Source organism: Heteronotia binoei, chromosome 3 (genome assembly GCF_032191835.1).
Source record: "Heteronotia binoei isolate CCM8104 ecotype False Entrance Well chromosome 3, APGP_CSIRO_Hbin_v1, whole genome shotgun sequence".
Classification (NCBI taxonomy): domain Eukaryota; kingdom Metazoa; phylum Chordata; class Lepidosauria; order Squamata; family Gekkonidae; genus Heteronotia; species Heteronotia binoei.
The window spans coordinates 7,522,148-7,549,519 of NC_083225.1; the positions used below are offsets into that span (position 1 = coordinate 7,522,148).

A 27,372-nucleotide genomic window follows, 5' to 3' on the forward strand; every position below is an offset into this window, starting at 1 on the left:
CAGCTATAAGGGGTAACCCAACCACTCTGGTAGGGCTGCCAAGTTCCTGCCAGGGACAGGGGATAGGGACCCCAACCCACCGGCAGGGAGGAAGCTGCTGGGGGGATCCCAAACCCCAAAGTGTCCCATCACCATGCAGCATGCACGGCACCTGGAAGTGACATATCATGCCGGGCATGTCATGCAAGGATGCTCTAAGAATTCACGGAAAACTCTATGGTTTTGTGCATGGGTGCTCTAGAGTTTTCTGTGAATTCCTAGAGCATCCCTGTGCAATGTGCCCAGTGCAATATGTCATTTCCAGGTGATGTCATTGTGCCCCAAATACTGTGCGCAAAAAGTCCCCTGCCAGCAACCGTTGGGAACTTGGCAACCCTACACTCTGGTCATCTTGAAGGCCTTGCTTTGGGTGCCCCCACCATCTGTTTTAGATTCTGTTTTAATCATAGAATCATAGAGTTGGAAGGGTCCTCCAGGGTCATCTAGTCCAACGCCCTGCACAATGCAGGAAACTCACAAATACCTTCCCCTAAATTCACAGGATCTTCATTGCTGTCAAATGGCCATCTGGCCTCTATTTAAAAACCTCCAAGGAAGGAGAGCCCACCATCTCCCGAGGAAGCCTGTTCCACTGAGGAATTGCTCTAACTGCCAGGAAGTTCTTCCTAATGTTGAGCTGGAAACTTTTTGGATTTAATTTCAACTCATTGGTTCTGGTCCTACCTTCTGGGGCCACAGAAAACAATTCCACATCATCATCTAGATGACAGCCCTTCAACTACTTGATGGTATCATAATATTCTGGTGTTTTAATGTTCACCATCTTGAGCGTTTTATTTGGGTGGAAAGGTGCCATGGAAATGTTTTAAATAAGCAAAATAAATTTCCCATGCAAGCCCTCCAAATTCAAAAGAAGCAGCTTATTTTCTCCAGGAAGCCTGAAATAGCTAACCTCTAGCCATGACCACGTCACTGAAGTGAACTCTGCGACATAAATGCGTACGACTCAAAAATACCCAGAATCTTACTGTCCCCTTTGGGTGTTCTGTGTTATGTTCCCCACAAATATATTCCGAAGTCAATCAATTGCTTTAGCACCAGGATCTAGAAGTAAAAATTTGACTCTCAGATGCCCTTATCACGGCATGAAGGCCGGTATTTACTAACATTTTGCTTTTTAGAAGCATGAATTCAGAAAGGCGTTTCTCCTCGAGGTTTCAACCACACGGGTCTTGTCCTATTTATTAAAATGACCCTTGTGATCTTTCCTAAGTCTCCGAATGGCAGGTAATGCACAGAGACACTGCCCTCACCCTACTTTCCTATGTCGGGCTTTCACAAGTGAGAGAGCTTACTGCTATTATGAATCTGGTATCTCCCCAAATGACCTTGTAAAATATTCCTTCAATCGTTAATAACTTTTTTTGACCTCCGGCCAAGTTGTAGATATCATTTTGCCAGTGTCATTGAGGAGGAGCTTTTGAAAAGTCATTGGCCAAGTTGTGCTCCTCGGTGGCTTGTCAAGTCGCTGCCATTTGAGCTGCTACAACTTCCACAGGCCCCCCTGGTCTTATAAAAGGAAACACATGGAGATGTGGAGCATACTTATTCTCCTTTCCTGCTTCCCTTTCTCCCTCCCTCCCTCCCTCTCTTTTATTATGAGGATTTACATTACCACAGAACATGGCAGGGTTGTTATAAATAAACTAACATTGTGTGTGACTCATGCTTGAGGACAATAAAACATCACCGGCAGATTCTGAAAGTCACCTTGCTTGTGCATTAAGTTACCATTTCAATTCCCATTTTATTTGGGGTTGAGCGTTACAGCCAGAGACTCGGTTATTCTATCTGCCTTTCATCCTTTTCCTTCCTTCTACACTGAACTCCCAGTGCACCAAATAGCAACCAGAGAGCTCTCAGATGGCAGCTAATGGTTCCTCAAGTACAGCTGCCTCAATCCCTGGTCATTTTCAATGGCCTTGCATCATAAGTTGTGACCCTGTTTTGAGTTTCTCAGTCTCTACCATGGCAGGAAATGGAAGGAAATGCTGTGTGGTAATTAAAACTGTGGTGCTGGAGAAGAATCTTGAGAGACCCTTGGACTGCAAGAAGATCAAATCCGTCTGTCCTAAGGGAAATCAACCCTGACTGTTCCCTGGAAGGTCAGATGCTGAAGCTGAAGCTCAAATACTTTGGCAACCGAATGAGGAGGGAGCACTCACTGGAGAAGATCCTGATGCTGGGAAAGGCAGAAGAAAAAAGAAGAAGGGGACGGCAAAAGATGAGATGACTGGACAGTGTTACTGATGTAACGAACACGAATTTGAGCAGATTTCGGAGGATGGTGGAAGACAGGAGAGCCTGGCGTGACTTTGTCCATTGGGTCGCAAAGAGTCAAACTCAACTGTGCGACTGAACAACAACAACAACAATTAAAAACCAATCATATGCTGAGGCTTCTTATATATGATTTCATAGTCTTCACTACAACCATGTAAGGCCAAATGAAGGCCGTGGCTGAGAGAATACATGCATCAAAAGATGCCTTGGGATTTGGACCAAAGTCCTCCCAGAGGTTCGCATCTCATTTTCTTAAATCCATATCTCTTGTCCTGTATATGTATGAATCCAAAATGATAAACCATGGGTCTGAACCAGCAGTACTAAAGAAAGGTCCCAGTTGTTTATTGCTTGTATCTAAATCTGCCATTAAGAGCATAAGAGAAGCCATGTTGGATCAAGACAATAGCCTATCCAGTCCAACACTTTGTGTCACACAGTGACCAAAAAAACCAAGTGCCCTCAGGAGGTCCACCAGTGGAACCAGGACACTAGAAGCCCTCGCACTGTGCCCCCCCCCCCAAGCACTAAGAATACAGAGCATCACTGCCCCAGACAGAGAGTTCCAAAAATACACTGTGGCTAATAGCTACTGATTGGCAATTATGTAGTACTGACTAAGACTGTTTCCTGACTAGCCTTTGTCCCGGTCTCATGGTCCTTTTTTCCTGTGGCTTTTCTGCCTGATTTTGCACATGCTGTGAAGGGGTCATAGCTTGCTCTGCCTCTTTCCCAAGTTCCCTCTGCTGTTTCAGGATCCTAGTTTTCAGAGAACCCTGAAGCCGTGGAAGGAGCTTGGGAAAGAGGTGGGGGAAGTTGGAGCCCCACGACAGTGGGTGCAAAAACAGGAAGAAGCGCTATGGGGAAAAGGGGCATGGAACTAGGACAAAGGCTAGTGAGGAATCAGTCTAGGATTGTCCCAAAGGCAATATATCACATATGACTTCTTAGAATGAATGCAAGAAACTATTTGGTATCTCCTAGTTGGGGGAAAAAATAGTCCCATGATTTTAGGACCCCAATCTGTGCAGAGTGTTCCATCTGTGCAGGTTATATCTTTCATAATGAAATATTTTAAGGAGAAACATTAAAAGACTGGCCACTTTCAATTAGCCTTTAGACTCAAAGGCAAACTAGTCACATGTCCATCAAAAAGGGCATAAATGGGTATAATGGACATAAATCTGAGACCGATTTCCCACTCACCTCATGCCCCACTCACACTCCTCTTCTCAGTGGGGTTTCCGTCTGATTTGGAGTACTGTGTGCAGTTCTGGTCGCCGCACCTCAAAAAGGATATTATAGCATTGGAGAAAGTCCAGAAAAGGGCAACTAGAATGATTAAAGGGCTGGAGCACTTTCCCTATGAAGAAAGGTTGAAATGCTTGGGACTCTTTAGCTTGGAGAAACGTCGACTGCGGGGTGACATGGTAGAGGTTTACAAGATAATGCCCTTTCTCACAAGGGCGCCGGGACCTAGCAACGGTGATCCATGCAACGGTCACCTCAAGACTGCACTACTGTAACGCCCTCTACATGGGGCTGCCCTTGTGCCGAACCCGGCGGCTGCAGCTAGTGCAGAACGCGGCGGCTAGGCTGTCATTGGGACTCCCAAGATGGGAGCACATACGACCGGGGCTGCGCGGACTGCACTGGCTGCCAGTGGTGTTCCGAGTTCGTTACAAAGTGCTGGTTATTACCTTTAAAGCCCTATATGGCTGAGGATCTGCCTACTTGAGGGACCATCTCTCCCCATACGAACCCCAGAGAGTGCTGAGGTCAGCTGGAAAGAACCAGCTGAATATCCCTGGGCCAAGGGAGGCCAGATTGAAGACTACTCGGGATCGGGCCTTTTCCATTGCAGCTCCACTATTGTGGAACCAACCCGGAGGAGGTGCGAGCCCTGTGGTGTCTAGACCAATTCCGCAGGGCCTGCAAGACCTACCTCTTTAAAATAGCCTTCACTTAATACCGAGCCAAGAAAGATTCGCTGGATATGTTTTAGCCACTGAATTTTATAGAAGATCTGAGTCATAGCACCATAACATTAATTTTAATACAAGTTGATTTAATGATGGTTTTATATAATTGTAATTATTGTGAATTATGGTTTTATTGTACATTGTATTTATATGTTGTGAGCTGCCCTGAGCCTGCCTCGGTGGGGAGGGCGGGATATAAATAAAAGGTATTATTATTATTATTATTAATACAAGAACTCGTGGCATTCGATGAAATTGCTGAGCAGACAGGTTAAAACGGATAAAAGGAAGTACTTCTTCACCCAAAGGGTGATTAACATGTGGAATTCACTGCCACAGGAGGTGGTGGCGGCACAAGCATAGCCACCTTCAAGAGGGGTTTAGATAAAAATATGGAGCAGAGGTCCATCAGTGGCTATTAGCCACAGTGTGTATATATATATATATAATTTTTTTTTGGTCACTGTGTGACACAGAGTGTTGGACTGGATGGGCCACTGGCCTGATCCAACATGGCTTCTCTTATGTTCTTATGTTCATACTATCTGCCCTGGGGCTGCAACTAGCTTCGCCTTTTTCACTCGGCAGACAGAAGCCTCTAAAAAACAGTTTCTGTTTGCTGCACGAAAAAACCAAAGCTAGTTGCAGCCCCGGGGCAGATAGTGTGAAATCGGACAGAAGCCCACTGAGAAGAGGAGTGAGAGCGGCGTAAGGCGAGTGGGAAATTGCCCTGACATTAAAAATCACAGCACTCAAAAACAGTGGGGAAACTTAAAAAAAAAAAAATCTTCCAAGTGATTCCATTGCTGACCTAAGAGTGACAATCCTCAATCAGAAAGGCTTCCAGGGGAGATTACAGCATGAGATTGCAGAACGTGAGTTCATTCACAGATTCAGAGCGATGGACCCCGCCAGGACTGAATAAAAAGGTAAAGGTAGTCCCCTATGCAAGCACCGAGTCATTACCGACCCATGGGGTGACATCACATCACAACGTTTTCACGGCAGATATTTTATGGAGTGGTTTGCCATTGCCTTCCCCAGTCATCTATGTTTTACCCCCAGCAAGCTGGGTACTCATTTTATTGACCTCAGAAGCATGGAAGGCTGTGTCAACCTTGAACCGGCTACCTAAACCTAGCTTCTGCCAGGATCGAATTCAGGTCATGAGCAGAGCTTGGACTGCACCATGGGGATCCTAGGGCTGAATAGGGACCAGGATTCTTTGCTCTTTGCAGATGCTAACTTTCTCCCCTGAAGCGTTTCTCCCCTGCTCTAATCAACCTGATTATATTTTGTATTGTACCCCTGCATCCTGACTCCTTTCTTTGTAATGCCCTTCTCCCCTTTAGAATGGAGAGCCAGTTTGGTATAGTGGTTAAGTGCGCGGACTCTTATCTGGGAGAACTGGGTTTAATTCCCCACTCCTCCACTTGCAGCTGCAGGGATGGCCTTGGGTCAGTCATAGCTCTGGCAGAGGTTGTCCTTGAAAGGGCAGCTGCTGTGAGAGGCCTCTCAGCCCCACCCACCTCACAAAGTGTCTGTTGTGGGGAGAGGAAGATAAAGGAGATTGTGAGCCACTCTGAGACTCTGAGATTCAGAGTGGAGGGAGGGAAATAAATCCAATATCATCATCATCATCATATAAGGACTCAGGGATTTCCATTCTGACATTTATCCAATGAAGGGAGCTTTGTCCCTCAAAAGCTCAGACCCCAAAATCATGATGGTCTCTAAGGTTCTGCAGGACTTGAATCCAACTGTTCTACTGCAAACCAACCCAGCCACTCTCTACCCAGAATAAAACTGTGTTGGTCTTAAAGGTGCCACGGAACTCAAACATTGTTGTACTGCTTCAGACCAACATGGCTACACATTTGAATATATTCAAAATGTTGTTATCATAATCACGGCTTTTGTTGTAACAGGAACTCCTTTGCATATTAGGCAACACACCCCTGATGCAGCCAGTCCTCCTGGAGCTTACAGGGCTGTTAGTACAGGGCCTACTGTAAGCTCCAGGGGGATTGGCTATGTCAGGGGTATGTGGCCTAATATGCAAAGGAGTTCCAGCGGGCTGGCTTCACTTCACCTCCCTTCTGATTGGAAGAAAGGTGAAGCGAAGGCAGTGGACTGGTGCACAACTGCTGGCTTTGCTCCGCCTCCCTGCCAATCAGAAGGGAGGTGGAGCAAAACCAATGGCTATGCAGCTGCCGGCTGCCTTTGCTTCACCTCCCTTCCAATCAGAAAGGAGGCAAAGTGAAGGTGCCGTCCGCTGTGCAACTGGGGCACTTACTTAGGGCACCGGGAGGGGGGGAGCAACTAATTTGGTGCCCCCCAGCCCAGCACCCTAGGCAAATGCCTAATTAACCTAGTGGCAGGGTCGACCCTGATAGGGAGATTGGCCATTTTGCTTACAGAGTAATTTCTTGGTGTGCCACCACCCTAGGGGGCTACTGGTGGCCAAGAGCAAGCAAAGTCAAAGTCCGGCAACACCTCAGTTGCCACTTGGCTTGGACACTTCAATATCAATAATGAGCTGTGTCAAACCACCATATGCCTCCACTAGTATCAGGAGGATACAGCAACAGATGAGCCAATGGGCTTTATAGATACTACTGAGCTGACTGGCCAAGTAGCGACAGTGTGTTGCTTAGCAACGCCCACTCGCCTTGGCTTGCTCCAGAACCATTTTAACTTCCCAGTCATCCCCTGCCGATAAGATGTCCAAATGTTTCTCTCAGATTCCTCAGATGTTTTGCTCAAACAGAAACTTTGAAATTTGCCTTGAATATACAGCCTTCAGCAAAATTTGGTGACAGGATCAAACCGAAGGCATATTTATATGCAAACTTGTCTGATGGAGTGTGAAGATATTTCTCATGAGGAGAAATCAGAGGGCTCCTGTAAAGTGAATGGGCCGTATTTAGCTAGAAATTCTAGCTAAGTGAAGAGGAGCAAGTTTTACTATTTCCCTCTCTTGTTGCAGAAATCTGACTCCCTTCTCAAGTTGATCCCAATTCCACCGTGTTTCATTCGGGGCTGCAGTCGATGAGGGGATATTGTATTTTGTTGGCAGAAATTCTTTCCATGGAACATTTTTTTTTCAATTCGATTCAGCCCTGTGTGTGTGTGAAGGAGGAGCCTCTACTAAACCCTGCTCTGTGGGTTGAAGTGAGTTACTGGTTTGATTTGTATAAGGCAACCTGAAAGATTCTGCAACTCTACTCCTCTCAGAATTCCTCAAATGTTGTGTCCAGGAAGGAACTTCAAATTTTATTTCAAAATTTTGCTTCAAGCAAAATCTGGTAACATCCTAAGGATTTGTCCTTCACCCTGAGATATTGGTTTGCCAGCTTGGGGTTGGAAAATGCCTGCAGATTTTGGGGATGGAGCCTAAGATGGAGTTTAGAAGGGGGAGGGACTTCAGTAGGTTCCACCTTCCAAAGCAGCCATTTTCTCCACCTGGAGATCAGTAGTAATCACAAGAGATCTCCAGGATACCCAACTGAAATATCATTGTCAACAGGGATGGAATTCTAGCAGGAGCTCCTTTGCATATTAGGCCACACACCCCTGATGTAGCCAATCCTCCAAGAGCTTTGCTATAATTTCCTCAGACTCTAAATTCACCTCAAATTTCCATTTAGATGTTATTTCAGTGACAGCTGTATAGTGGCTGCAGCCAAGGTGGTGTAGTGGTTAGAACATCTGGCCACAATTTCGGAGACCTCAGTTCAAATTCTTTATCTGCTGTGAACTTCATTGGATGAACTTGGGCCAGTCATTCTCTCTGACCTACCTCACAAGTTGTTGTGAAGATAAAGGGGAGGGGAAGTTGACTGGTCTAAGAAAAAGATAACTAATATGGTAGATAAAACAGCCATTTTGTTTTTCAGAGCAAACCTAGCAGGAAGGAAAGAGTGACAAAGCCACAAAAATCAAGAGAATCAAGATCTGTAGATCTGCCCTTTAGCCCAAGCAATAACCATGAATGAAGTGTCAATCAAGATGACTAAATATTAGCATAATTGGGCAAAATATATTTCCAGTAGGATTGATTTGTTCTACACTCCCTTTGAAGATACTAAGCAATGTGCATTTCAAAATCTAAATTGCTCAAAAGAGAAAGAAATTCAAATGAATACAGCGGTATGGTTTTTAAACAAGACTCAGCAAACAAGAAAGCAATCGCTTTGTGCATATTAAAATAAGACAGGATTTCCCCCCCTGCCTTGACTTAATTCTGAAACATTTTGTATATCAGCCAGCTGAGACTTTGATCCACAAAACTGAAGGTCCCACAAACTGAATCTAACCATCTGCATCCTAAAACATTGTTTGAGTGAGCTGTGTGCAGAACGTATCTTGAATTACTGTTATTTACATGATGAAGTATTTGACAAAATAAACATTGATTCAGAAAGCTTTTACCCTGGAAATTTCTGTTGGTCTTTTGGTGCTCCTGGACCCAACTTCTTGTTCAGCTACTGCAGATGAACACTGCTATCCATCAGACTGCAGTATTTAAATGAGTGCTAATCATTTTTGTTGTTCAGTTGCACAGTCGAGTTCGACTCTTTGTGACTCCATGGACAAAGTCATGCCAGGCCCTCCTGTCTTCCACCGTCATCCGCCTGCTCAAATTCATGTTAGTTACATCAGGGTCTTCTCCAGGGAGTGCTCCCTTCTCATTTGGTGGCCAAAGGATTTGAGCTTCAGCTTCAGCATCTGACCTTCCAGGGAACAGTCAGGTTTGATTTTTTGTAAACTCTTGGAGGATTGGTTACATCAAGGGGTGTGGCCTAATATGCAAAGGAGATCCTGCTAGAACTCCACCCCTGTTCCAGTGATTTGTCAACAGAAGGCACTAACAGACATGGATCGTCATGTTCTGAGCCTCTCAGCAGTCTCTTCTGACCTTAGGGAAGTTGATTTCTGGAGTCCTAAGAGCCTCAAGGACTAGCAGATAAGAGTAAAGTGAATGACTCAGATTTTTTGGACTTTTTGAAATCATTTGATTGTGTCTTCATTCAGGAAACATGGGCGGAAGAGAGTTTTAGACTGACGGATTTTAAAGTTTTTAATCTCCCTGCTTATAGAACTCATTCTAAAGGTCGGAGTAAAGCAGGCCTGGCTGCTTTGGTGAAATCCAACTTACCATTTAAGGTAGTCCTCTTGGATCCTTGCCCGCCATTTGCCAAGGCTTTATTGCTGTCCTCTCCAGCACTGACTCTAATCATGATTAATGTTTATTTAGCCCCTTCTAATGGAGAGCTGGAGTTTGATGCTGTCTGAGAGAAATTTTCCAATTATGTGATGTCTTTGTCTAGGAAATTCCATACTGCTCAGCTCATGATTTTTGGTGATTTTAATGCTCAGATAGGCAGTAATAATCAGAAATGGATCTCTCATTTTGGCTTTGAAGCGGCTGAATCCCTTCCACTGCAATTATTTTTGTCCCATTGTTCTAAAGATACTTTAACCAATAAGGTGGGTCTTAGATTAATTGAATTCTGCATAGCACACAATGCTATAATATTTAATGGTCTCTCCAAATTTCCGGCTGCAACTAATTTAACTTTTTTTTCCACACAGGGTTGCAGTGTGATAGATTTTTGTTTGGGTTCACCCAACCTTCTGTCATCTATTGATAACTTTTACATTGATTCAAGCATGGAAAGTGATCACTTGCCCCTAATTCTATCTTTAAGATTGGATCTGGAGGTTAATATGGTATCATCTTTCCAATTTGTGAAGGTCTCTGAGAATGTTCTTAAAAAATCAAGTGGTCCTCAGCCCTAGAAAGGGAGTTTTCTTCCCTCTTTGGCTCTGAAGCACTGTGCAGATTAAGGGATTCAATCATAAATTCCAATTCAGATGATACAGTCCTTTCAGGATTCTCATTATTAATTGATTACTGTAGTGCTAAAGCTAAACCTGTGATCTTGTCTAGGTTCAGTTTATCTAGCTGGTTCGATACAGACTGTTTAGCTTGGAAACAAGAGCTGAGAGAACTATTTAAAGAGGCCTGTCACTCCAAAGACCCAACAAAAATTAAGGCCTATATTGCTTGTAAAACAGCCTATCTAGAGCTTATTACATCCAAAAAGAAAGTTTTCTTTCAGAATAAATGGGACCAACTTTACCACTCGTTAAAATCTAATGATAATAAGGCTTTCTGGAGAATCATTTCGGGTAATCTAAAAAACAATTCTGTTACTGACCCAAATATTTCTGCGCAAACATAGGTTGATTACTTCTCTAACATTTTTGCTGCTCCATGTGTATCCCCTTCTATCTTAGCAAACCCCACAGTTACTGATGTGCCGGTCTGGCCTCCAGTAACTCTAGAGGAAATCAGTGATTTATTGAAGGATTTAAAGGCAGGTAAAGCACCAGGCCTTGATGGCCATCCCGTTGAGGTATTCACAAAGTTTGTCGATTGTTGGCTCTTGCCCCTTGCAAAATTGTTCTCTTTCATTGATCTGCATGGCTCCATCTCAGACTTTTGGCTTGATTCTATAATTATCCCAATTTACAAAAGGGGGGGATTGGAGTTACCAGAAAATTTCCGCTCCATTAGTTTATTATCTATAGTGGGAAAATTGTATGCCAAACATTTAGAACTCCGATTAACTGACTGGATGCGCCTAGGCAACATCATAGGTCCTGAACAGATTGGCTTCTCCAAAGGCAAATCTGCTATGGGCCATTGCTGCACTCTGGCCTTCCTTGATGAAAAATATATGCATACCGGGACAAAAAAATTATATGCTGCCTTCATCAACTTGAAGGGCGCATTTGATTCAATAGATAGAGCCCAACTATGGATTAAGCTAGGTTACCTGGGAATGGACCATCGTCTGCTGTTTCTCTTGAGGAAACTTCATTCTAATACTTTTTGCCAAGTGAAATTTTCTTCTAGTGGTGACTTGACTAGCAAAATCCCAGTGTTAAAGGGGGTTAAACAAGGTTGCGTGCTGGCCCCGCATCTTTTAAATTTATTTTTAACTGACCTGGTACAATTTTTGAACCCTATTAATGGTCATCCACCTAAACTAGCAGGCCGAGCGGTCCCCTTATTACTTTATGCTGATGATACTATCATCCTTTCTTGCCCAAGTGTGGGCCTGCAAAGGTATTTGAATGCCTTCTATGACTACTGTAATTGTAATTCACTTTCTATCAATTATGTCAAATCTAAAGTAGTTGTTTTTTCAAATTGCTGACACCTACAGAGATGGTTTAGTGGCAACTTAACAACTGATCAAACAAAAAATGTTTAATACTTGGGGATCACTTTTAATCACAAGTTAAGCTGGGTTTCACATCGTAACAAAACTGCCAACTTGGCTAAATGTTCGGTTGCTCAAATTAAACAGTTTTTCTTTGCAAGGGGCAACCAATTAGTTCCGGCAGCAATTAAGGTGTTCAAAGCTAAAACACTAGCCCAAATTCTCTATGGTATCCCTATATGGATCTCAGCATTTACCAGGAAAGTGGAGGGCATTCAAACCTCATTCTTTAGACAAATTCTTGGTATTCCAAAATGTGTGTCCTACTTTGCTCTCTGCTCTGAAGTGGGTCAGTCTTTGGTGGAGACAAAAGCCTGGATTGCAGTGTTTAAATTCTGGCTCAAAATTCACTTTAGAACAGATCCTAACAGCCTTCTTGATTGTATGAAAAGAGACCCATATACTTCATCCTGGACAGCAGTTCTTATGTCCAAACTTAACCAGTTGGGGTTAGAGGTTTGCTCCCCATCCTTAGGTCTTTATGCTTTCTGTGGCAAAATGCCCCATTATCTATCAGACTTAACCATTCCAAGTCATCGCAGGGCATTTATGTTAGCTAGACTTAATGCATTTCCCTCCAAAGTTCTACAAGGGAGATATCATCGAGTCCCTTTAGGTGACAGACTCTGTTCCTGTGGAGCGAATATTCCCGACTCAATTCAGCATATATTGCTTGATTGTTCCTTTTATCATAATCTCCGTAAAGATTTATTTTGCAAGCTTTCTTTCTCCCCAGATTTGTCTATTCTGCCACCTGTTATTATTTATTGAATGATTCTGAGGGGGAGGTTAGCGAGGCTGTGGCAAAATTTTTGGCTGACATCTTTAAATTTAAATCTGACCATATATGAATGCATCTGTAAGCTCGGTTTCATTTTGATTTTATCTCCAATGTTTAAATTGTTATATTCTGTGTATTTTTATTTGCAACTGTTATGCCATTAAAGGTTTGGTAAGGTATGGACTAGCAGATATGAAGACCAGAGGCTTCAGTGAATAGCACAATGAAAATGAGATTAGCCTTTCTCCTACTTATATTAGCAGGGCAAAATAGACTGGGTAGAAGTGATTGGAACATGGCAAAACCTGCACTTCTTGCACAGACAGAGTGCTGGATACAACCAGGATTTGTTTTGTAGCAGGAACTCCTTTTCATATTAGGGTACACCCCTCTGATGTAGCCAATCCTCCAAGAGCTTACAGGGTCTTCATACGGGGCCTGCTGTAAACTCTTGGAGGATTGGCTACATCAGGGGCATGGCCTAATATGCAATGGAGTTCTTGCTACAAAAAAGCCATGGATACAATTTCTTTTACTCAAAGACAGTCCTTTTTAAAGGTTACTATTTCCCCAGTCCTAGTGGGTGCTTCCCAGCTGACATTCCACTGATTGGCAGCAAAAAAAAAATGGTGGTGGGAAGATGTCAGCAATGTCTCAATGCACTGACTTCATTTCCTGTGCACCAGAAATGATGTCAGTTCATTCTATCAGGAAGAAAAATGGCAATTAATTACTCCACTCCTCTCTAAGTTTGTCCCACTGAAGTATTACATGAATGTTAGGTCTGAAGTACTCTGGAAATATCTCTTAGAAGATTCGCAGAAGCCTTTATCCTTTGCGGCAGCAAAATTTTATACTGTTGTAATTAGAAAGCAAAAAATGTTTGGAATTATCAAATAGATTTTTAATGTGCTGAGTTTTATGAAAGTAAGATGGCCTTAAGAGATGGTTTGATCTTATAGTCTTTGACCATAATAAAGACTGACTGACTGACATAAAAGCATCCAAGGGATTCCAGGGATACTCTGGCATTTGGGCAAAATGCTATGGTAGCTCCCAGCCATTGTCCCGGTTCTGGTTGTTTGGCCTTACAATCTACCCCCTCTTCTTAAACCAGTGGCTATTAGCCATAGCTTATCATTGGACCTCTCTTTGTGGGACAGTGATGCTCTGTATACTTGGTGCTTGTGGGGGGCACAGTGGGAGGCCTTCTAGTGTCTTGGACCCACTAGTGGACCTCCTGATGGGTTTTTTGGCCACTATGTGACACAGAGTGTTGGAATGGATGGGCCATTGGCCTGATCCAACATGGCTTCTCTTATGTTCTTATGTTACCGAAAGAATAATTTCCATACCATGTTCTCCCTGATATTATTTAATTTTAACCCATCTTGTTTTTATTTTTTTTTAAAGAAATCCATCCAGGTACTAGCTCTGAAACCGATTGTGATCGTGTCTGTCTTATTGACGACATCATGAGGAAGGGGGGTGTGAACTTTATTTTTCCAGGGAGGCACTGAACGTTTTTAATTGATCAACCATTTCAGGATGTCACTGCAGGCTTTGTTCTGCGGGTGACTGGCAGGCAGGACCTTTTCCTTTCACCAAGATATTTGTGTCTCAAGAGGCATGTCTTGCAATGTAAGCATCCATAAATAAATGTCATTGGCAATTGTCATTAAAGTAGCGTGAACAAGGCTGCATTAAATGAAATCATTTTTAAAAATTTCTCAGTGAAACACTTAGTTACGATTCCCAACAGTCTGCAGCACACAGTCTAAAGCAGAATAGTTTAAACTTACGGCTACTTTTACAGATAGCGAGGATCATGGTCCCTGTGTAAAAGTAAAAAAAAAGTGAAAGAAGAAGTTATTGGATTTATATCCTGGCCTATACTCTGAATCTCAGAGCAATCACAATCTCTTTTACCTCCCCCCTTCACAACAAACACCTTGTGAGGTAGGTGGGGCTGAGAGAGCTGTCCCAGCAGCTGCCCTTTCAAGGACAACTCCTATGAGAGCTATGGCTGACTCAAGGCCATTGCAGCAGCTGCAAGTGGAGAAGTGGGGCATCAAACTCAGTAGACCATTAATGAAGATATGAAGCTGCCTTATACTGAATCAGACCCTTGGTCCATCAAAGTCAGTATTGTCTTCTCAGACTGGCAGCGGCTCTCCAGGGTCTCAGGCTGAGGTTTTTCACACCTATTTGCCTGGACCCTTTTTTGGAGATGCCAGGGATTGAACCTGGGACCTTCTGCTTCCCAAGCAGATGCTCTACCACTGAGCCACCGTCCCTCCCGGTGGCTTAAGTAGACTACTAAAATCTACTAATTACACCGTGCCCTTCAAACAGCAACCCCCTGGATAAAATGGACACTTTGAAGGACGGACTCCATGATATTATACCAATCTGAGACTCCTCCCCAAATACAGGGGTGGAATTCTAGCAGGAGCTCTTTTGCATATTAGGCCACACACCTCTGATGTAACCAATCCTCCAAGAGCTTATAAAAAAGCTCTTTGAGGATTGGCTACATCAGGGGTGTGCGGCCTAATATGCAAAGGAGCTCCTGCTAGAATTCCACCCCTGCCCAAACCCCTCCCTCTCCTGGATCCACTGCCCCCCAAAAAGTCTCCAGCTATTTTCAAACCCAGACTTGTCAACCCTAATTATATGGTCAGCTGTGCCTTCCGTGGAAGAAGAAAAAGAAGAAGACTTCAGATTTATACCCCACCCTTCTCTCTGAACCAGAGACTCAGAGCAACTTACTATCTCCTATATCTCCCCCCACAACAGACACCCTGTGAGGTAGGTGAGGCTGAGAGAGCTCCCCCAGATGCTGCCTTTCAAGGACATCTACTGCAATAGCTATGGCTAATACAAGGCCATTCCAGCAGCTGTAAGTGGAGGAGTGGGGAATCAAACCCAGTTCTTCCAGATAAGAGTCCACACACTTAACCACTACATCAAATTGGAAGAGTTGGGGCATCCATTTGCCTGCACCCGCCACACTATGTCAGAATTCCAAGGGTGCCCACAGGCTCAGAAAGTTTGGGGACCCCTGCTCTACACAGCCTCAAATCTCTGTACTTGGACACCAACAACAGCACTTGAATTTCCCTGTCTCCTACTTTCTCCAAAGGTAAAGCATTTCATGGCGCACGGCCTTTTATTGTCTAATTAAAAGAAAGTGTCTCTTTCTGGTCTGGTTTTCCCTTAAAATTGCATCCGTGTTGGAATCATCTATCGTTACACCTAACCCAGCTCCTTGCTATATTTTAATAACACTCCAAGTGCCCTGTGACCATGCTAAACCCACCAAGGAATCAATCACAGCAATTTAATTAAGCAACATGTAATACAAAGATGGCTGCTTTCCCTTGAACTTGAACTTTGGGTCGAGAAGTTTCAAATAAAGGCAACACCTTTCTCTGTCTCATTATCCCAACCAGATGGCTTCTCCATCACCAGTGTAATACCAACAATATTGAATCAGTCCTCCTTTCCCACAAGTTCTTTAAGCACCTATCTAGGCAACAACCCACCCCTTGCTGAGGGTGAAAGAGGAGAGCACAAAAGTAGGCTTGAAACTCAACATCAAAAGAACTAAGATCATGGCATCCGGCCCCATCACTCCTTGGCAAACAGAAGGGGAAGACACGAAAGCAGTGACAGACTTTACATTTCTGGGATCCAAGATCTCTGCAGATGGTGACCGTAGCCATGAAATTAAAAGACGTTTACTCCTTGGGAGGACAGCTATGGTGAACCTGGGCAGTATAATAAAAAGTAGAGACATCACCCTGCCAACAAGGGTCTGTATAGTCAAAGCAATGGTATTACCAGTAGTAATGTATGGCTGTGAGAGCTGGACCACAAGGAAGGCCGAGCGCAGAAGAATAGATGCTTTTGAGCTGTGGTGCTGGAGAAGAATCTTGAGAGTCCTTGGACTGCAAGAAGATCAAATCCATAAGGTCTAAGGGAAATCAACCCTGACTTTTCCCTGGAAGGTCAGATGCTGAAGCTCAAATACTTTAGCCACCAAATGAGAAGGGAGCACTCACTGGAGAATATCCTGATGCTGGGAAAGACAGAAGGCAAAAGAAGAAGGGGACGGCAAAAGATGAGATGGCTGGACAGTATTACTGATGTAACTAACACGAATTTGAGCAGACTTCGAAGGATGGTGAAAGACAGGAGGGCCTGACGTGACTTGGTCCATGGGGTCACAAAGAGTCGGACTCAACTGTGCAACTGAACAACAACAACAAAGGCAGTTGTTAGGATTGCGTAGTGGGTGGAGGTCAGCTCTGGTATTTTAGCACAACCTCACACAAACATCTCATGTAGATGTTCAAGACCCCACAAGACCCCAAAAACCAAGGGGCTGAGCAGCAGTCCCCCAGCAACATCTTCTGAAACCTACCCTCCAGGTAGGACCAGAACCATTGCATATTGGTGCCTCCCAAGCCCAGCCCATAAGGTGATCTAGGATATCAAGACTAATGATATCAAAAGCCACTGAAACAAATGAAACAAGCAAAAAGATGACCATAGTGGTTGGGTAAGTCCATCACAGAGTAGGCAGTCCTTTAGGTATCTTGGTCCCAAACCATACAGGTATTTAAAGGTCAACATGAACACCTTGAATTGTGCCCAGAAACAGGTTGGAAAACAGTGTAGATGGGCCAAGACTAGGATTGTCAAACCCCAATTGGAAGCAGGGGATCCCCCAGTTTGGAAGCCCTCCCCCCTCTTCAGGGTCATCAGAAAGAGGGGGGAAATCTCTGCTGGACACTCCATTATACTCTATGGAGAGTGATTCCCATAGGGTATAATGGAGAATTGTTATGTAGATATCTGGGGCTTCGGAAGGGCTGGGTTTTTTTTTTTTTTTTTTTTGGTAGAGGCACCAAATTTTAAGCTAGCATCCAGTGCCTCTCCTCAGAACACGCCCAAGTTTCAAGAAGATTGAATCAAAGGGTCCAATTCTATGAGCCCCAAAAGAAGGTGCCCCTATCCTTCATTATTTCCAAATGGAGGGAAGACATTTAAAAGGTGTGCGGTCCCTTTAAATATGATTGTGAGAATTCCCTTCAGAGTTCAGTCATACTTGCCACACCCTTGCTCCTGGATTCACCCCAAAGTTTCCTGGCTCCACCTTCAAAGTCCCCAGATATTTCTTGAGAGCTGGACCTGGCAACCCTAGCCAATACAGTCCCTACAGCCCTGCCACTAGGCAAACTAGGGAAATCTAGAGTGCCAGCCTTCTGGGGGCACTGAATTGGATGCGATCCCATGTGACTCGGTGATGTTATCAGTGCGGGTGTCAGACGATGGAGGTTCAAAGTAAGCGGACTTCCATTGGTTACAATGTTAAGGCTTTATTTTGATAATCCAAAGGTTCTGAGCAATGATACATTGGAACTGATACTTTCTGAAGGGAGCATGGATGCTTTATCCACAATACATCAAAGGCTTTCTAAACAAAGCGGCATTCCCACAATAGAGTGATACATTTAACACCTTAGACTTCCCTTATCTCATTGCGGTTCTTGTTCTCACGGAACAGCCCTGCTGGCTTCCCTTGAGGCATTTTATCTTCAAAGGGTTGTTGCTTTGTTAGTACCAAGGACAGGAATTCACAGCAGGGGTTAGTAACATCTTTGCTTCTACTTTGATATGCAAGGTTTCTGTTTCAGGGTTAGTGGCAAATGTTCTAAAATGGAGTCGGTTAGGTCAAGCTACACATTGCATTCTACTTATAACATCATATCATGACAATAAAGCTCTCCAGTGTCTGACAGCGGGGGGTGAGCATCAGAAGTTAGCCTTTTTAAGTGTGCCAGACATTCTAAGGCCAACCCTGGGTAATAGACAGTCCACCATTAACATCCATTTACAATCCTTGACAGAGTAACAAGCACAATGTCCTTCCAATGGAGAAAAGTCCATATTAATGGTGGATATCAGGGTGAATTGGGATGTCTAATCACCATACTTTGGTTACATTATGACAGGGGTGGAATTCTAGCAGGAGCTCCTTTGCATATTAGGCCACACACCCCTGATATAGCCAATCCTCCAAGAGCTTACAAAAAAGAGTCTTGTAAGCTCCAGGAGGATTGGCTACATCAGGGGTGTGTGGCCTAATATGCAAAGGAGCTCCTGCTAGAATTCCACCCCTGCATTATCGACTTCGAAGCACCATAGAGACTTTTTGCACAAGCACTTTGTTGTTGTGATAATCAGTTGTGAGCTTACAGTCACTTCTAAATTCTGTTTGCTTTTTTTATATAAAAAAATTAACATCCCCCCATGTATGTGCTTCCTAAAATTTTGATTTTCCTTGATATGTCCATTGGTTGTGTTAGTTGTAGTTTATGCTATTTTAGGACAAAGTTGTTCTAATTGGTAGTGGTAATGTTTTAAGAAGTCATGAAATTTTGGATGGGCAGGACTTCAATTTTTATGTAAACAAACCAATAAAATGAATTAACCTTCAGCAACATGCCATAATGTGTGAGCAGAGGCTCAAGTGTGAAGCCTTGCTGGGCAAATAAATGTGCTTCAAGTACATAAGAGCAGCTCCACTTTAATGAGGGAAATGTTGAAGGAAACGCTTTGTGGTCTCCAACAGTCTTGCTAAATGCCATCAGCTAACCTGGCAGAGAAATTCAGAAGAATCTTTTCTACAGCTCCTTTCTAGCAGGGGTCAGCCGTATTTCCCCTCCCCTCCCAAAATGAACTACATGAGATTAGGTGGGGAGGGGACTGGAAATCTCCCAGAATTCCAACCAGTCTCCAGACTACAGAGTCCAGCTCCCTTGGAGAAAATCAATGCTTTGATTTGTGTTTTATTTTTATCTGTGAAATGAACATAGGGGACTTTTGCACAAGAGATTTGGCCCAACCTAGCCACGCCTCTCATTTGGATTAAATGTGCATGATCACAAACACATCTGCCCTCCAAGCCACACTCATTCTCTCTCACTCACTCAGTCTGGAAAGGAGGCGGCTGAGAGGTGATATGATCACCATCTTCAAATACTTGAAGGGCTGTCATATAGAAGATGGTGTGGAATTGTTTTCTGTGGCCCCAGAAGGTAGGACCAGAACCAGTGGGTTGAAATTAAATCAGAAGAGTTTCTGGCTCAACATTAGGAAGAACTTCCTGGCTGTTAGAGCGGTTCCTCAGTGGAACAGGCTTCCTCAGGACGTGGTGGGCTCTCCTTCCTTGGAGGTTTGCAAACAGAGGCTAGATGGCCAACTGACAGCAGTGAAGATCCTGTGGATTTGGGGGGGGGGTGGTATTTGTGGGTTTCCTGCATTGTGCAGGGGTTTGGACTAGATGACTCTAGAGGTCCCTTCCAACTCTATGATTCTATGATTCCATCTCTAGACACCTCCTATCCAGATTTAAAAGCCACCTGGCTCTTCCCAGTAGTTTCCCTCTGAATTGCATTTAGGTTGCATATTCACAGGCCGTCTGAATGCCCGGGTGCGACTCTTAAGAGGAAAAGCAGCGCGGTCAAGCCAAGCCATTTCTGGCACATTTGAGGTTTGCCCCCCAACCCCACTACAAGGAGCTTTTGTGTGCTTCTCTACTTGAACGCAGACCCCAGAGGACTTTTTTTTTTTTTAGAAAAACAACCCTTTGTTTGTCTGTTTATTTGTTTGATTTGAACCCGCCTTCCACACAAAAGCAGACTCAGGGCGGATTGCATTTTCATGTACATGCATGAAATATAAAAATACATCAAGACATAAAAACATAATATCAAAACATTTCAAGTGCTATATTGATCTTTAGATGGTAATCTGTTGGATAAGATGGATAACTGCCTATTCTGTTTTATATCAAGTTTTATGTTCTGCTGTTCTACAGAGGGTCCATGATTGAGGAGCACTAGCAGTGTGGATAGCCAACCACAGACCACTGTCGTGATCCTGCCGCTTCAACAGCAGTTGTCTGATAGCCTGGAAATGGACCAAAATCAAGCAACTTTTTAAGAGCCGAGAGAATATCGTGCCAATTTCCCAGTTGATAGCACCCTTTGTGTTAATTCTTGAGCCGTAAGTTTCATCTTCTTCAATTTCTTTTGGGGTATCTTCAGCCCCGTAGCCAGAAATTGTTGGGTGTGGGGACCCAGGGCATAAAATGGGAGGGGGGGTGGAGGCTTGGCTGCTTTTTCCAGTGGCCAGCTGCCTGGTCCCAGTTCACTCTCAGCCTCTTGGGGGTGGGAAGAGCCTGGGCGGAGTGGCAGCAGCGAAATTGGGGCTGTGGGGAGAGCGGGGGAGGCAGGGAAGAACCTGGGGAGAGCAGCAGCGGCAAAAATGGGGCTGTGGGGAGAGCAGGGGAGGCAGGGAAGAGCCTGGGGAGAGTGGCAGCAGCGAAAACGGGGCTGTGGGGAGAGCAAGGGAGGCAGGGAAGAGCCCGGGGAGAGTGGCAGCAGTGAAAACGGAGCTGTGGGGAGAGCAGGAGAGGCAGGGAAGAGCCCGGGGAGAGCGACAGCAGCAAAAACGGGGCTGTGGGGAGAGCAGGGGAGGCAGGGAAGAGCCCAGGGAGAGCGGTAGTGGCGTAAATGGGGCCATGGGGAGAGTGGGGGAGGCAGGGAAGAGCCCGGGGAGAGTGGCAGTGGCAAAAACGGGGCCGTGGGGAGAGCGGGGGAGGCAGGAACGGGGCCGTGGGGAGAGCGGGGGAGGCAGGAACGGGGTGGGAAGAGTCTGGGGAAAGTGGCGGCACAAAAATGGGGGAATGAGCAGTGGGGAAAGGAGGGGCTATACAGGAGGAAGGGGAATTGGGTGGAGGGGCCATGCCCCCCTGCCCTCCCTCCCTCACTGTGGCTACGGGCCTGGGTATCTTCTTCTTCCGAGCAGCTTCTTCTCCTGGCTTGGGGACAGTTTGCTCCTTCTCTGTGAGGATCATCTCGATGGACCAGGGGAACTCAGTGAGGGGTTGATGTGACCCTGAGCCCTGGAGCTTCACCTCTACATTTTAGGAGCTTTGTTGACCTGGGTGTGCTCAATTACTGGACAATCCACATCCAGATCCTTCAGCTCAGCATTGTTCCCAAGATTCTTGAGTATGTGGAGGAAGAACTTAGCACTGTTCTTCAGCCAGCACCTCTGTGTCCAGCTTCACTGCTTGGCCTGAGCACATCTGCCAACCCCATCATTGAAGTGGCGAAAGGACCCACACTGTTTCATCTATTAAGGACTTGGTGGTCTACCAAATGTGCCTATCCTTGATAGTTGGTTTGACTCACATGCTTTCTTGAAGTGAATGTGAAGATTGGAATCCCTTGATTTGCATAATTTTGTGGGGTTCTCTGGACTGAGCAAGTAATAGACCATTGGCAAAAAGTGATGCTTTAGAGCAGGGTGTCAGCCGATGTAACCTTGCTGAATAAAATGTCTTGTAACATTACTGAATGAAATGCTTAGCTTCACTGTTGCCATCTTTGAACTCTGTTACTAGCCATGAGAAAGGGCCTTGCATTTCAAAGTAGAAAATGCAGATGTTACCAATGCTTGCTGTGAACCTTCATTTCCCTTGATACTAACAAAGTCAGAAATTCCACCCTTTGAAGATAAGGCGCCTCCAGGGACGGCTCTAGACTGTCCCCAGAAGAATAGCATTAACAATAAGATAAGAGAACAAGACCATGTGAATCTTTGCACCTCGGCTCAACAATGTTTAGAATTGTGGTTTTGTATGATTCCCTTTGATGTATTCCAATATAGCTATCTTACTACTGCCATAATGTATCAGTCTCAATTTCTCTGTGCTGATACTTATGGATTACAGAATAAAGCCTAACTTTGCAACAACTCAAGTTCTGGTTGATTCTGAGGTCCCATTGTCTGACACAGGGGTGTCAAACATGCGGCCCAGGGGCTGAATTAGGCTCCCGGAGGGCTCCTATCAGGCCCCTGAGCAACTGGCTGTCATCTGCTTCCTTCTCTCTCTCTCTCTCTTGCTTCCTTCTGTAAAACACCTTGCTTTGCCAGGCTTGCTCAATCGCACAGGATTTGCAGAACAAAGCCTCTATTTTCTCCATTGGCCGAGGCTCCTCCCTTGGGGAAGAAGTGGGGGAGAGATAGCTTGCTTTGCCAAGCTCTCTCAATTGCACAGCAGAACTACTGAACCAATCCTCTCTTCCTTCTATTGGCTGAGGCTCCTCCCCCTCCTGGTCCCTGAGGGAAGGAAGGAAAGAGGCAGAGCTTCCTTTGCCCAGTTCCCTGGATACAAAGAAAGCACCTTTAAGACCAATGAGTGCATGTTTTAAGCATGTTTTATTTTAAACTTTTAAATTTGCTGGTGTCCTTTATATAGTTTGTATCTCTGCTACCTGGCATTACAATTAATGACACACCTGGCCCGGCCCGACAAGGCCTCATTTATGTCCGATCTGGCCTTCATAATGAATGAGTTCAACACCCCTGCACTAGAGAGTGGACTTTATGGCATTATACCACACAGAGGTCACTCCCTCCCCAAACACCACCCTCCCCAGGTTCCACCCTCAAATCTCCAGGAACCAATTTGGTGTAGTGGTTAAGTGTGCCAACTCTTATCTGGGAGAACCGATTCCCCACTCCTCCACTTGCACCTGCTGGAATGGCCTTGGGTCAGCCAGAGCTCTGGCAGAGGTTGTCCTTGAAAGGGCAGCTGCTGTGAAAGCCCTCTCAGCCCCACCCACCTCACAGGGTGCCTGTTGTGGGGGAGGAAGATAAAGGAGATTGTGAGTCCCTCTGAGACCCTGAATGGAGGGTGGGATATAAATCCAATATCATCATCATCATCAACATTCCAGTGCGGCTTCCCCTGTCCATTGCTGGTGGGATTGTCTGGTAATTCAAAGCTTCTGGAGCAAGGTTCTGCCCCAAATTGTGCAAATTTCTGGGGTATTAATACCTGGGCAAATTGATATAATTCTTCTAAATAACTGGCAAAGAGTTGATGCTTCACCATCCAAAATCTCGGTACTTATCTCCCTCATAATGGCAGCCAAAACTACTATTGCACATAATTGGAAATTGCCCCAGGTTCCGAGTATGGAATGTTGGTTGCTCAAATATGGGAGTACATTGCACTGGGGAAAATTACTGCAGATTTAGATTCTCATGATCCTATAAAGGCAGCACAAAAGTTTTATGCAAAATGGTACCCAGTTTTAGATAGAATTGATGTGGACACTCTGTACACTCTGTACATTAAACAAACGTGTAATACATAAGACAATTATACTTTCCTGATCTGTATGGAACAGTTTCTTCATATTATATGCCCAATGGTTATATCATCTGTACTAGAGAATATGTTGCCTATTCTGGTAATAATGTGTAATTATTGTTCTTTTGTTTTTATATGTTTTAAAATAAATAATAAACTATGGAAAAAAAAACTTTCCAACCAAGAGCTATCATCCCTAAATGTGGGCTTCCAGTTTTATTTCCACCCCAAGCATCCTAAATTCCTGGCTGATTTCTTCATTCAGAGAATTTATCGCCTGCCTTTCTGTCCTTGCAGGTTCCTTCAGCAGAAAACGACCTAAAAACACAATATAAAACGCATCAATAAAATTAAATCAGAGCAATCAACAAATTAAAAACCCTCCTAAAACAATATATTTTTTAAAAAAGATAACTGGAGCAGTTACGCGGCCAGTAGAAGCATAAAACACGTATTCCACATTTAGCTCTGTCCTTTTCGCGAGTAGAAGTCAAAGATCTTTTTTGGAATAGAAGACATTTTTAGATTGCTCTGGTAGACGTATAAGGACTAAGATGCTTGAGGAAGCGAGTTCCAATGATGCTGAAATTGCCCTTCTATGGCTCTCAAACTGTTGACCTTCAGAAAAGAGGGCTTTCTATAGCAAGGGTGACCAACGGTAGCTCTCCAGATGTTTTTTGCGTACAATTCCCATCAGCCCCAGCCATTGGCCATGCTGGCTGGGGCTGATGGGAGTTGTAGGGAAAAAAGCATCTGGAGAGCTACCATTGGCCGCCCCTGTTCTATAGAAAAGCCCCATTGAATGATTCCAAAAGCCAGGCAGACCTACAGGGGTAGAGGCAGCTTAATGAGACATATACAATGTCTCCAGTCCTGATTTCACAAGCAAAGATTATGGGGTTTTGTGTGGTGTGTGTTTGTGGCATTTCCTAGATAGAGCTACCAAGCATGCCTTGTGTCAAATAAGATGGCCAGTGTGCATGCTTGAGGGAACAGGATTAAACTGTTACATTTAAATTCAAAATGAAACAAGTGTTACGTACAGGGTTGCCAAGTCCCTCGATGCCTCCAGAGGGAGACTTTCTTCCTATTTCCATACCTATCATAGAGTTTTCCCTCCCCAATGGCTAGTGTGTCCAGGAAAACCATAGAGTTTTCCCAGGAATACCTAGAGTGGCCGCTGTGCGACGTCATTGGCATGATGACGTCACTTCCAGGTGATGTCATCGCACCGGTGATTTCGGGGGAGGTTCCCCCCGCGGGCCCAATGTGGGCTGGCAGTTTGGGAACATCTTGGGTGGGGGAACCCCCACCCGGACTGGGGACTTGGCAGTCCTTGTTATGTATTGATTTCTGTTTGAGAGATGAAACTTTCAGAGAGGCTGGAGTGCAGTTGGCCACCCAGTCCAGAGCCAAAGGGCCCTTATGACCTCTTTTTGTGACAAGTTGCATGTAGCAAGCCAATAGTGCAAAGATTTGTTGGGTTCCCTGTGTTACTAGAAATGTTGGGGTCTCCTCTAGTAAGAGGTAGACTTAGGTAGAGCCATGGAATTCTAACAGATGCAACTTTGCATATTAGGCCACACACCCCTGATGTAGCCAATCCTCCAAGAACTTGTAAGCTCTAGCAGATGAGCTCCTGCTAGAATTCCATCCCTGGGAAAAGTTATTTTGGAGCAGGATTCTCAAACCAATAATATGAAAGTCCAATATCAGAAAGAAAACTCCAGATTTAAAATAGTTTAAAATGTTTACTTAGGAAAAAAATATGTAGGAATACAGTCACATATAAGCAATCACAAGTGCACACACAATCAAGAGACTAAGAAAAATAGGAGTGAGAGGTAGAGACGTTCAGGGATTTGTTAAGAAGTGATATTTAACTTTCCAGTTCTGCAGAGATTCGTGTAGAGGAAAACGGAGATGAGGACATGCACGACCAGAGTGGCATGTCCAAGAGGCTCCATTACGAAGAGTAAAGGGGGCACAGACTGTCTATAGTGCTCACAGAATGCACTGCTTCTCAGATAGCTGTTAGATTATGCCATTTCCAGTGTGTGCTGGAATTGATGTTGCCATTTGGTGTAGTGGTTAAGTGTGTGGACTCTTATCTGGGATAACCAGGATTGATTCCCCATTCCTCCACTCACAGCTGCTGGAATGGCCTTGGGTCAGCCATAGCTTCCATGAAAGCGCTCTCAGCACTACCCACCCCATAGGGTGTCTGTTATGGGAGGAAAAGATAAAGGAGATTGTAAGCTGCTCTGAGTCTCTGATTCAGAGAGAAGGGCGGGGTATAAATCTACAGTCTTCTTCTACGGTCTTCTACCAGCAACAGAAGGCTAGGCCTCAGTTTGCTGGTAAGTTCCTTCAGTTGCCACAATGGAGGGTGAAGGGACTTAACTGCAGGAAACCACTCAGCATTCCTATAGGGGAATCAGGACTTGGTACTCAGGACTTGGTTAAAATCCCTAACGCTTGTGAGAAAGTTTGGACTTCTCATGACAAGCAAGTGATGTGGACTGAAAACAGCTCATAATTACTCAGAGACACCGCTTTGAATTTTACAAACTTGATCTAACTTCTTTTATTATTTTTTTTAAATCACATTGTTTGTAATCCTGGACATTTTATGTCCGTCTGACAAAAGAGTTGGCCTAATTACTTTAAATAGTTACCTCATAGCAGTGCATGGATTTCATTTTTTACACCTCTTGGATTAAAAAAGCAACGAGAGCCGTCTGGATATGTGCGATTACATTATCTACCTGAGTACTAAGCCATTTAATACCAGCTTAGTCACTTCCGAAACCCATTATTTCTGCCTCGGAGTCATTCCCAGGACTCCACCCATGCTGCTAGGATGAAGCGTGACATTCAAAAACGAGACGCTGGTTACAGGAGGCATAAAAACCCACTGGAAATAGTTTGAACATGATCAGACAGGATTGCTGCTCACCTCGCCATCCTTGGCAGCGACTGGCGGAAGAAACAGTGAACTCTCCGTGGAGGGAAGTCACAGCTGCTTTCACATTTGTCCAAAGAAGGCAAATTGCTAGTGGGAATGAGTTAGGGAGTAATTAATGTGGTGGTGGCAGTGATCACATTGCTGAGGGGGCTGAAAGGGGTGTTGTAAGTGACTGTAGCATGGAGGTGTCAGGCTCACTTGTTATGATGGCCAGATTTGACATAAATTAGACCTTGTTGGGCCTGGAAAGAGCCCCATGGCGCAGAGTGTTAAAGCTGCAGTACTGCAGTCCTAAACTCTGCTCACGACCTGAGTTCGATCCCCGGCAGAAGCTGGGTTTTCAGGTAGCCAGCTCGAGGTTGACTCAGCCTTCCATCCTTCCGAGGTCAGTAAAATGAATACCCAGCTTGCTGGGGGGAAAGTGTAGATGACTGGGGAAGGCAAAGGCAAACCACCCCGTAAAAAGATCTGCCGTGAAAACGTTGTGAAAGCAACATCACCCCAGAGTTGGAAATGACTGATGCTTACACAGGGGACCTTTCTTTTCCTGTTGGGCCTAGCCATGTGTGTCATAAAATGTAATGCCAGGTAACACAGATATAAACTTTATAAAGGGCACAGACAAACACAATTAAAGATTTTTTAAAAAATTAAAACTTGTTGTCAAGCTTATCATATAGAACTTTGTTATTATTTATTACTTTTATATGATTTACAAATGCAACAACCAAAAGTTTTGAAATACTTTTATTGAGGCA

At 44.5% G+C, this 27,372-nt stretch overlaps 1 pseudogene; it reads right to left on the reverse strand.

The window, feature by feature from the left end:
• Nucleotides 1-20,416: 20,416 nt before the first annotated feature.
• On the reverse strand, nt 20,417-21,764 carry LOC132568878 (large ribosomal subunit protein uL22-like; annotated as a pseudogene).
• Nucleotides 21,765-27,372: the final 5,608 nt, after the last annotated feature.